This window comes from Taeniopygia guttata, chromosome 3, assembly GCF_048771995.1.
Source record: "Taeniopygia guttata chromosome 3, bTaeGut7.mat, whole genome shotgun sequence".
In the NCBI taxonomy this organism is placed as follows: domain Eukaryota; kingdom Metazoa; phylum Chordata; class Aves; order Passeriformes; family Estrildidae; genus Taeniopygia; species Taeniopygia guttata.
The window spans coordinates 48,923,337-48,935,707 of record NC_133027.1 but is presented as its reverse complement, the minus strand read 5'-3'; the positions used below and the strand labels follow the sequence as shown (position 1 = coordinate 48,935,707).

At 37.3% G+C, this 12,371-nt stretch overlaps 1 protein-coding gene across 4 annotated transcripts in view; it reads left to right on the top strand.

The window, feature by feature from the left end:
* Positions 1-12,371, top strand: part of HS3ST5 (heparan sulfate-glucosamine 3-sulfotransferase 5) — a 192,250-nt gene that overhangs the window by 26,722 nt on the left and 153,157 nt on the right. Inside the window, exon 1 of one of the 4 annotated variants that reach the window (XM_072926789.1) lies at positions 4,345-4,391. The exons of the other annotated variants lie outside the window; for them this stretch is intronic. The gene's annotated coding sequence lies outside the window, so the exon portion shown is untranslated. Of the gene's footprint in view, positions 1-4,344; positions 4,392-12,371 lie in introns of those variants that run through there. 4 annotated transcript variants of the gene reach the window in all.

The following is a 12,371-nucleotide window of genomic DNA, read 5'->3' as shown; positions in this document are numbered from 1 at the left end:
AGCTCTCTCTTTTCCCACTCTCTTTTATCTTTCAACTATGAGAACTCAGTAATCCCACTGTGAAGGTGTTGAAAACCAATGTTATATTTGATTATATTCAAAGTTGTTGAGTATTTTCCACTGGTATGAGTAGGATGAAGAAAATAGTGGCTCAAGGGTCTTTCTTGAAAGAAGTCTTGTGATGTGATTCTGAGAAAAGGTGTTTCTGATACATTTTTCAGGATTGAAAAATGCTAACCAGGCCAACCTGTGGACATACCATGTGTTTCTGAATTACATAGTAACCCACATCAAGATAATTAGGATCAAATTGAAGTCAGATACTGAGGAGTACTAGTTTCTGAATTTGGGATGGACTTTGGCTGGGAGATTTCAGATGATCTCTTTAGGACATCTGCTTTCTCCCTCTTATTGTGTTCAATGCTTTCAAGAGGTTACTGTATCTTTCCTTGTCATACTTGAGCCAGAGCAATCAATCATCCCAGATATATGTAAAAAATATTCCTGGCAGCTTGGGCTGCTAACCCATTGGTACTGAATTTTCAGAGCTTTTGATAAACTTATTTTATCTGAGCTAGTCTCCAAATGGCAAGGTCTAGTCTTAAATCAAAATCACAAAATCCTGGTGAAAGTGAGTGCCTCACCTGCTTTAGCACCACTAGATGGCTTGGTCCTTGTCTGTCACGTCCCCTTTAAAGAACACTGAGAAGACATTGATTTGAGGAGTGACTCTTACTGGGAGAAAGAGCTTGAAGACAGCCTTGTAGCAAAAAAGGATAAAATAAGAAAGGCAGGAGGTCATTACATACCTGAGCAAAAAAAGCTTGCCATGAGCTATTTTCTTCTCTATTTGGAGGGTGAAATAAAGCAGGAAATAAAATACTTGGGTAAAATAGCACTTGTCTGGGCTGGTAGTGGTCTTTGAGCAGGTGTAAAAACCTGATGGTGGAGGAAAAGCAGAGGTCCTGATGCCACATTGTACTGCAACTGGCTTCTGTCCTAGCCTGCAGCAAGGCAGGATTATCAGCAGGATCAGTGAGGCAAGGAGAGACCACTGCTCCTACGCATTATCTCCCCAAACCCCAGTGACTCTTGTCAGAAAGTTTTAATAGCTTCATGATTCCTGATGATACTGTGCCTTTTTAATATCGGGGGTTTGAGACACACAGGTGTATTACGCTGTAGTTATTACCCATTGTCAGAGCTGCTGTCTAAAAGTCATCAAAGCAATGTTCAGGCTTGGAAAAGCCAGGAAAAAAAGTATTTACTACAGCATGTTGTCCTTTGGAAGGGTCATTTATTCAGTGCAAGTGTCACAGAACTCTGTCTTTCTCTACACTCACTCTGTCAGGCTAGCAAGAGAGAGAATTATATATTCGTCCAGTGTAGACATAAGTACCTCGTGTCATCAAGTCCCCATATTGTTACTGAGTCTCTTGAAAACTCCAGCCTCTTGGCACAGGTTATTCCTGGGAAGAGTCTGGTGTGGATGGGTGCTGGAGCCCTGCTGCAGAACGTGGTGCACAGGGATGATGGGATAGAGCCAGCATGGTGGCTGCATGGGAGCCTGTCTTTTGGGTCACAGAGCCTGTGTAACTGATAGCAGGAATAATCTACCAGAGCAGGTCTCTGCCACTGGAGTCAGACTGTGTCAGAGTCTCTGGTGGGTCTGGAGACAGATGCACCATTTAAGGATGCCTGTCACAAGGTATAAGGTTCAAAAAGGCTGGTTCCATTACTCTGACACAACTCACTCCTTTTTGTTTGGGAGAGTATAATTATCTGGGTCCTATGTTACGATCATGTAGAGGAAATGTGCTTTGGTGGTTGGATTTTTTAATGTTGCATACCCAATATCTGACCCTATTAAGAGTTTTGACCATTTTTCCTTTCATTTTTAATTTGTTTCTCTTGATCTAGAGGTTATGGTATGTGAATGGTGGTGCTATGGGTCACACTATCTTTTCTAGGCCAGAACACGAAAGGACAAACAGTCAATATTTTTTATGTGCCATAACTATTAGTTTGTAACACTAATTTATTTCAAATAACCTTTTTAAAGTTTACAGTAACAGAAATGTTTGTAAATAAACACTGACAAAGGGTATCACTCTCTAAAATTTTATGGGCTTACTTCACTTCTGTGACATTGCATATCATTGCCCCAGTTTCTAAAATACATGGTATGTAGGTATGTTCATTAAGAAAAAACAGATGCACACATTGTCAATGAGGCAAATGATCTTAATGTAGAGAAAAAACAGATTTTTAAACCACAAGTCCCTACATTAAAGTATTTTTTTATCATAGTGAAAGTATTATGGGCTAATGTCTTATGAAAATGTAGTAAAAAATCGATAAAATGTGTCTACAGTTTTGAAAGTTTCATAAAGTAATTTACATTCTTTTTTATACAATGCTAACTCCAAGAATTTTGCAAGTTACTTTAATGATAGCTGTGATCATTGTATTCCATTATGTATTCAGAAACCATAGTGGAATTTTGTGTATTAGTCTGAATAACTGAAAGCTGGTAGAGAAGTTTATGTAGTCCACAAATGCATTATGAAAGTACTTAATCTGAGGCAAACACAACTGTATATGCTTTTATTATGTACTCTTTTAGATTTAGGTAGAACAGAATATCTCACAGAGTACTTTAAGATATTAGACAAAATTGAATATATTGCCTTAGTTCATCCTAATTTTAAGTAGTGGTGGGTTTTTTTTTTTTTTTTTTTTAAGAAAAAGCATTGAGGTTTTTTTTAAAAATTACTGAATTTTTTTAATAAGAAAATATTTGCTAGTGAATGCAGGAACTGTCATGAGGTTGTACATTAAGCTACAGTTTCTTTTAGCAGATAGCTATTTTCTGAATGGCAATTTATTTTTTCCTTCTGAGTTTGCTTAATGATGTTATTCATAGAATGATAATTTGTCTCAGTGTGGGGCTGCCTGCTCCAGGGTTGCTCAGCAGGGGTTGGGAACTGCTGCCTCTCTCAGGTCACTCCACTGTGAGGCAACAGCTTGTATGCCTATGGAAACTCATGAACATCCAACCCCCTCCCCAAAGGAATATCACCCCTCAGTTCCTGTTGTGTTGCTCGGTAGTTTTTTTTTTTTGGTTATTTCAAAACCAGGTAGCATCTTGAAACAGCACAAAAGAAATATGAAGAAAACTTCTATGGTTGTTTCCAGTCAAATATGGATTTTATGATTGGAGAGATTGTTTTCTGGCTTTTATGAATGCATTAACTAGTTTTTTGATACTTCAATGTAAATCTGTCAACAGATAACTAAAATATTAAGAGGACATTTTTGTGACCAAGGTGTGTAGACGCCTAGAAAGCTGGCTCATCACAAGGTGTCACTCCAAAAGTCAAAAGGGATTATGTTCATTATTGAACTAGGGAAGTCTGAATTTTGTTCACAAAATAAAACAAGCAAACAAATTAATAAATACAAAGCTTTCAATATCTTTGGACATGTCTCTTCAATGTCTTCCTTGTGTACCTGGAGGCAGTGTATGATCACATGTATGTGACAACTTCTGGATGCTGACACAAATATTACTTGAAGTGTTATGGCCAAACACACGTCTTCACATCCACAATTTCAATTATTTCTCTGATTTTTAACCCTTGGAGCTTAATTTTTAGTGGCCATTATGAAAAAATATGTGAACTATGTTTTCACTGTTCTATCAGCCCTAGTTATAAGAAGATTAATAAGGTATAAGTATTTCCCTCTGACATTATAGAATAATTTGTATGTGGCTCAGTGGTTCATCCTGTAAAGTGGACATTGTAATACTGTCATTGATTTTTTTTCTAATGACTTTGAAGAGCCCAAGAACATAATGCTTTATTAGGAACATGTCCTGGTTTTGTCTAGGGTAGAGTAAACTTTCTTAGTAGCTGGTAGAGTGCTGAGTTTTGGATTCAGTATGAGAATAGTGTCAATAAAACACTGATGCTTTGGTTGTTGTTCAGCAGTGCTTATCCTAAGTCCAGGACTTTTCCCAGGCTCTCTCAGTGAGCAGATACAAAAGCCAGAAGGGAGCATGGATGAGACAGCTGAGCAGATCGGGCCAAAGGGCTATTTCACACCATAGAAAACCTTGATCAGTGTATAAACTGGAGGGAGTTGGCCAGGAGCCATTGATGACTACTATGGGATGGGTTAAGCCTTAGTCAGTGGGTGCTGAGAAATTATTGGTATTAATACTATTAATATATTTTACTTAGGGTTATTAAACTGTTTTTACCTCAATGCACAAGTTTTACTTTTTTTTCTGACTCTCCTCCATATCCCACCTTGTGGCAGGGCATGAGTGACTGTGGTCGTAGCTGATGGTTGGGGTTAAACCATGACAGAGGACCTGCAAGAAGGTATGAAATGCAAAACTGAATAGCCTTACTGGGAGCTGGGAGAAGCAAAATTGTCTCTCAATCTCTTCTGTCTTGCATGACTCTTTGGAATTTACCTACCATCTCTGTGTATAATCCTCCTTCTTTTATTCTACCATCTTTGACTAATACATCTGTTTATCTACTGAAATCTTCAACAACAAAATAGTAGTACAGAGAAGTGCACAATTGTCTTAGCAATATGCCTTAATTTTTATTTTTTTAAATTAATTACAATTTTGCATCATTGTTTCTTCAGATTTCCTAGAGAAAAGACAGCTGCTAATTTAGGTGGAAATGGCCTAGACATCCATAGAGCTAGTGACAGGGCACTGGATCATAGACAGTTTTTTGAAAGCAAAGATTTAGGAGATATGCTGGACCTATGGGTTTGCTTGCAGTTGCTCCACAAAGATGAATGGGAGACGTATAGGTCCAGTGACTTTGAAAATGAGGTTATATAATCTCTGCAGGGGTTCTTGCTTTTGTTCGTGCTCTCATCCCTAGTGCCAAGCAGAAGCCACATGTGTCAAAGAGATTATAGTTTCCTCCTAATGCTTTGTGTCTTACACCCTTTCTTGTCTTGAAATCTGGAGTTCGTCCATTGCCTTGGACTGGATTCTTCAGGCACTATGTTGATTATGCAGTTACATTTAGGCAGAAACAAATACATATTTTGGGGGAGAAGAGTAACAATGTAACTTGTTCTGCTTGACACTGAGGTTGTCTATAGTGTTATCCAATGTAGCAATTTTTTGTAGAATCCCAGAAAGCTGCAGGTTTTCCTTATCTACTTATATAACAAAGAAAATGACAAATTACATTATTTCTAGCATAGAATTGTTAGGAAAGGTCTTTTTCCTTTTTATGTATTGGTTTAGTCAAAGGCATCTCTGCAATAATTAATAATTTAGACTAATTTTAACTTCATGCTTAAAACCAATTGCTAATTTCTCTTTATCAGAATAATTACTCAAAAGAATGAAAATTTCACAATGAATCTTCAAGTTCATTATAGATCAAGGACATATGGACAAATAGATGCATTTGTTGTTACTCTTGAAAATGAAATTCTTATAGAAATTATGTCAATGCAGTTGTATAAAATGAAATTTAACAGTGGTAGTCTAATAAAGAAGCTTTAATAATTAAAAAAAGCATGTGAAGAGTCAAAATCTAGCATTATCTTATTTCTGGTACTACTGTAGACCACTTTAAGGAATATGGACTGAATTGGTCTCCATTTTCTTCCCTACCAGAATTATTTCCTTAAGTTCCAGACAATTATATCTATGTAATCTAGAAGACATTGGGGTGGCCTAGAATTATCTTGGTGTTTAATTTTACCTTTGGAATCTTTATTACCAGTGATGTGAAAAAGAAACAGCACAGCTTGGCTTCAGAAGCTAGGGTAAGTTTTTTGGCTGATGCTTAGGAGCAATAACACTCAAAGCCTTTGTAAACTGGTCACAGACGATGTGCAAATCCCTAGAAAACAATAAAATATATTTAATACACTTCAGAATCTAAACCCAGTTTAATTTGTAGGTACTGTAGAGTTTGTGTTGTGAAGTGATTCTAAAATATTTATTTACATGCCTTAAGCTAAAAAAAATTATGGCTACAGAGAGCAAGATCATATTAAACAAAGCAACATATTCCAAGTATGCCATTGCTCCCCACTGAACTCAGCAGTAAGATCTTTACCAAGAACTGAATCCACAATGAATAATTGGTGACAAGATATTTCCTAACAAAAGATTAATTAATTTACCTAAGAAAATTAGAAGTCCATAAAATAAAGTTGAAGATTTACTCTACTGAGATTGGACCAATGTATTTTATGTGCACTTAAATAAACTCCTTAATTACTGAGAGAACACAGTGATGATAGGTGTGATATAATTAGACCCTCATAAATCCTCTTAAAAAGTACCAAAAAAGTTGGTGTACTGTCCTGAAAACAAAATGCTGAACAGTCTGGATTGCCACCTGTCTTTTGAAAAAATATATTGTATACACAGTGTCATTAAAATTTGTAAAGATAAATATGCTAAAGCTAAATTACCTGCTTGATATTGATCTAAAGATTTAATGGTAGACATGTCCTATGAATACCCTGAGCCACAGCAGAAAAATAAGTGTCCTCTTCAAACTCTGTTGGTTTGTAAAGCATTTACACTTGTGAGTTCTTCATGTTTTGCCCCTAACCAATGTGAGTTCTGTGAGCTGATCAACATCTCCTTTCTGTTTCAGGGGGTCTGTAGTCCTCTTGTCAGTTTTTGTTTGCTTGTCCCTGTAGACATTTATCCCACTTTGCTTTTCATTGCTTCCCATCCCAGGTCTCCACTTTTCAACATTTGATGTGATTTCCTGTGCATTCTATTCCCCTTTTTCTTCCCCAAGCTTTCTTTCCCTATATTAATATTCCCAGTGTCTCTGCTATCGTCACACCAGGATTTGTCATACTTGTTCTCATGTACCCACAGCTTTGGGTCCCCATGGCCAGCCTGGGGACTGTTTTCCTTATTTCCATGGGAGCTGCAATTTTTAATATCCTCTCACCTGTGGCTCTTTCAGCTTCTGGTTCCTCATTCCTTTTCTTTTAAAACTTATTTTTCCTCTGAGAGATGTATCATTTAGAGCATTAGCCAACAAGAATCTACAGCAAAGATGGTTAGAGCCAAGGTGGGAGTAGTTTTGCTGCAAGGTATTAATTTGTTACTAGTTCTATTCTTTGAGCTGCAAATAATTGGAAAGGTGCTTCTAACTGAATAGGTAATGAGATGCCATAGACTTAAAATTTTTTATTATTTTTATTTTTTTCTTCTGAGAAATCAATACATTTTTGCCCACTGATTCTGGAATTTGAGGCAGGGATCACACAGAATATGCAAAAGAGCATGGATAAGAAATGCATCAAGTTCAACCAGATTTCTTATAAACATAGTTGATCAGTAAGCAAAAGTAAATATTCCTGTCTAGCTTCGTCCACTCGTGAATAAGCAAGTGAGTAAATAAATAGGATGTAATTTTATTTAGTTTTTATAGGTAATTGTGGTCATCTGCTGAGGCTTAGCTCTCACCATTGGATTTATGAAGCTTGCTCAGATTACCTTCTTACTTTCTATGACCAGGTCTCTCCATTTTTTGTTGTCTTTTATCTTGTCATGGTTATAGATAGTAAGATTGAAATTGATTTAATGTAACTCAACATCTACAGTATTTTATTTAGATGGTCTTGAGAGTTGAAGAAAAGAAAGAGGTACTTTTAGGGTATGATTCATTTGACCCTTTAAGATGTCTACTTCAGCAATGGATGAAGCATACCAGAGAAGTTCCTCCACTAGAAAGAAAACCTAGAGGGACTAGATCAGATGTGAAACTCTCATTGTTTTTTTTTGCACTGACTTAAATTAGGGATTTCAACTTTGTGATTAGAATTGAATAATGAAATCCACTTCTGTATGGAGATAATATACAAGTAATCTCTATCATTTAAGCCTTTAAATATATCTAGTCCAACACCCCTGCCATGGGCAGGGCCATCTTACACTAGATTAGATTGCTCAAATCCTTATCCAATCCGACTCGAACACTTTCAGGGATGGGACGTCCAAAGTTTCTTTGAACAACTTGTTTCGGTGTCTCATCACCCTCATTGTAAAGATATTTCTTCCTTACAGCCAATCTAAATCTACACTCTTTAAATTTAAAATCATTGTGTGCTGTCATGACACGCCTTCAATAAAAGTTTTTCTCTCTTTCTTATAAACCATCTTTAAATATTGAAAGGCCATAATAAGGTCTCCCTGGAGCTTTCTCTTCTTCAGGCCAGACTCTAGCTCTCTCTTTTTTGTATTCCTAGGGGAGGTGCTCCAGCCCTCTGATCATCTGCAGGGCTCTCCTCTGGATTCACTTCAGCAGATCCATATCCTGCATATGCTGGGGGCTCCAGAGCTGGACACAGCACTCCAGATGAGAGCAAATTAGAGGAGGAGAATCACCTCCCTCAGCCTGCTGGCCATGTTTTGTACGCAGTCCAGGAAGCAGTTAGCTTTCTTGTACAATGTTGAATATTATTCTTTGAGTCTTCCCACAAATGAACTCTACTTTCAGTGACAGGAAATTATTGTCTAGGGGGGAAATTAACGTTATAAAAAGAAGCAAGGATGAAGCAGAGGAGAGTAGTAGGAATCTTCTAAAATCCAAATTATTGTTTATAAAGATACCTTGTAAATAAAATCTAATACAATAAATCCAAAATAATTTCCAATATGTCTTACTAAAACAAGCAGAACTTTTTAAAAAATTGCCTATGACAATTTCTTTACTTAGACCATATTTGCCCTTAAAGCAATTTGCTGACACAGCTGGACTAGGAAGAAGTGAGAATGTTTCACCATGCTGAATGACATAAGTATGATAGCAACGTCCTGGCTGTAGAAATGTTTCTTGAAGAGCAAAAAAAAGCTAATTTGCAAGTACAGCTTGATCTATTCCTGTAATTAAACCGCTTTTGCTGTTGCTCTATCTCCATGGTCAGGACTTACCAATATGAACAAATGTTAGGATCTGATTATTAAGAGATGCCTCTGCCTGAATTAAGGTGCAAGGGAGAACATATACCAAAATCAACAGTACATATTTTATTTGACAGTAAGTGTGATGTAGAGAAAGAAATCAAAATAGGAAGGGGGTGTGGAGGGTGGGGAGAGACACAGAAAAGGAGAGAGAGAGATTAAGAAAAGATGTCACCACCACATGGATTCCAGTGGTGTCCTATTGGCCCTCTTCTGGTCTTCTTGGAAGTAGGGGTCCTAAATCCTCCTGTGCTGAAGGTGCAGCTGAACATAGTTCAAGCCCCAGGTATCCAAGGGGTGGTCACAGAAATTCCCACAATTCGGGCTGCCATGGGTTTAAGTCATAATTTCCTTTCTCACAGCTTTGTACAGAGAAATTTTTGTCCAGATGCTAACAAAAGCTTTACCTCTATTAGGCCTGGAATTAGCTCCTTCCTGCTGTGCTGTCTGCACTTTCTAAAGTTCTGTTTTGGTGGCTTATCTTGAGGGAAGAGTGTTTTGAGACGTGTAACTTTGTTCTTTAGGTCCTCACAACACAGTATAATGCCTTTCCAGAGAACCCTTGTAAATCTAGTGAATACCTTCTGCCTTTCAGAACCATCAATCCTTAAATTTGCTGAGAACCTTTGTAAATCTAGTGAATACCTTCTGCCTTTCAGAACCATCAACCCTTAAATTCTTGCTTTTGATAACCTTATGAATCAGCTCCAATTAAAAAACTTTTCCTTAATTGACTACATAAAAATATCTCCATGTCATATTTGGAACAAGTTCATTTGACCTTTTGTTGAGGACCTTTTCTTCTTTACAGCCAATTTATACTGGTCTCTTGAGTGGTCACTTATCAGATATGTATATTCATTCAATAAAGATATGCTGTCTAGCTGAATGTGTGCCAAAATGTTATGACTTCCTCTCTTCATTTCTGCCAAACAGTAAGAAGATTACTTAGTAATCTCTGGCATATTGTGTTTTGTCACTATTCACGACCTGAATGTATCCAGACATATGTTATACAGAGCCTTTATCTCTTCCTTTTCAGTGGGTGGGAAAAAGTCAATTACTTATCAAGAAACTGCTATGTTTAATTCTTGAGGGTATTTAGTTCAAGAAGATAGAAGAATTTGCATATTCAAGACATTCTTTTTATGCAATCCAGGCAATACCTGGTTCCGTAGGTATATCTTCTGAAAAGTTCATAGAAATTATTCCTAGCATTGAGAGATGAAGGTGCATGTTGCTTTATGCACTGGAAAACAGTACAGCACCTTTCCCACATAATTTTGAATACATCATCTTTTGCTGCAGTCAGAGCACAGGTGAGTTGTTGAACACTATGATCGTATCAGCTTTGGGGGAGTAAACTAGTATAAGCAAAGACAGAATTTTGAATTGTCTAAGTCTAGAGATCTAAATTAAATTTGTAAATTATCTCGTTTTAATAACTTTAAATTAGGTTGAGTCTTTTTTATTGTTGTTGTTCAATTTAAACAGACAATACGAAACTACAAGGAAAAAAAACCCAGAACCAGTTTTAATGAGAACATTCATATGAGGCACTATACCTATATGACTTATAAATAAAAACATCTGTGTCCAGACAAGCCCCTTCAGACAAGCAGTATTTTATATCTTACCAAGCCATCCCTCATCTTCTGTGTGTGTCAAAGCTGCACTGCTGTTCTTGGGGGATTTTGATTTATACCCTGTGTTAGCATAATGCCCATTGGCTATGTGGCTACACCAGAGTTTCCTGTGCATGAAGTTGTCCCAATGACTACCTTTACTCTATCAAACCAACAAATATCTCTGCCAGTAAAACAATCTTCCTGCTTCTAACTCATTTATGGGCTGCCTGTGAAAAAGAGAAAGCCTGCTTCCAGCTGCTTGGACACTCTCTTCCACCAGATTACACTGTCTCCCCAGTCACTCCAGCATGACCATTTTATTATTCTTTACATCTATAAAAATGGTCCAGGCTAAAGTCAGAGCAAGGGACATAGTTTTCTGTGACAGAAACCTGATACTATTCCATCTGAACTGATATTTCCCTAGGATTCAGCACAGCAAACTCAGTGTGATGAGAGTGCCGCCTAGTAAAAATCAAGATCTCATACAATTGTGTCTAATAGATATTTTTATGAGAAGTGTGAGAAAATCTCATCTTCTGCCAAGCCATTGATGGTGATTGCTCTTACTGCTAAATATTGCAAAATTCCTTTGGGAGGTTTCTAATACATAACCAACATAACATTACATACATTATCCTGGAGATTCCTCATAACTTGCCACCCCTGTTCTTTCACTTTATGTGTTTTCTCAGAATTAACTCTTTCAATAGACAGGAGGGCATGAGGAGAAACATATTTATTACACTCTTATCATGTTAGGTTATTGATGGCTGTCAAGTGCTGAGTCATTTAAGTCAAACAGTGTAATCCACACTATTAACTGTTACAAACCATGGTCTGAAGAGAAAAGTTCCTGAATGTATTGAAGGTTTCTTTAGGCAATGAAAATGGCAGGACCTATTGATATGCAATGTTACTTATGCTGATTTAAATGGAAAGTTTAATTACCTCTAATTTTGTTATACCATAGTACAGCAATGGAAAGAAGTATCTGTTGCTTTGCTGTTGGCTAGCAGAGCTGAGGAACTGACCAAAACAAGATAAGTTATTGCAAACAAGGTTATGTCTGGCACCTGAGGCTATTTAATTAGCCAGAGACTGAATTCCAATGATAACAAATCACTAGAGGAGAGAGTTCTCTTATTTTTCTTGTTTCTTTATGAACAAGGATAAAGTGAAAAGGTAAATGATGTAAAAGTTCAGACAAGAGCTTATGATTTTTCCAAAAGAATAGGAATAATTTTTTTTCCTTTCATTTTCTGCTGTCTCTGTGGTGCTGAAAGCTTTGGACCAGAAGGAAATGAGATGAGAGCTGGGTTCTTCCTCGTGCAGGGGTGAACACTTTGCAGCACTCACTGCTCCAGACTTGTCACTGCCCCGCCGAGTGAAGTGGGTGTGAGAAGTCCCTCACCAGCTTCCAGCAGAGTGAAACAGACTATTTAAACAGTCTAAACTGCTAGTCTGAACTAAGGTGATTTTATTGCCATTAGATTAGGAAGCGATTGTATGAACTGTGCTGTTGGCTCTGCAGGAGGATCAGACTTTTCAGCTTTTCACCAAAGCTGAAAAATCAATAAAAAGGAACAGGATGTTTGGGTGGCTCTACAGAGTCCATCGGGTAATTTTTTTTCCCATGTATGCTTCAAGACTGAGTTGTGGGCTAGTTCAGTACCCTTTGGCTAGTGCTTGTAAACATGACAGATACAAAATGTACATTGGCAAGAGAATAAGTATGAGAGGCAGCCAGT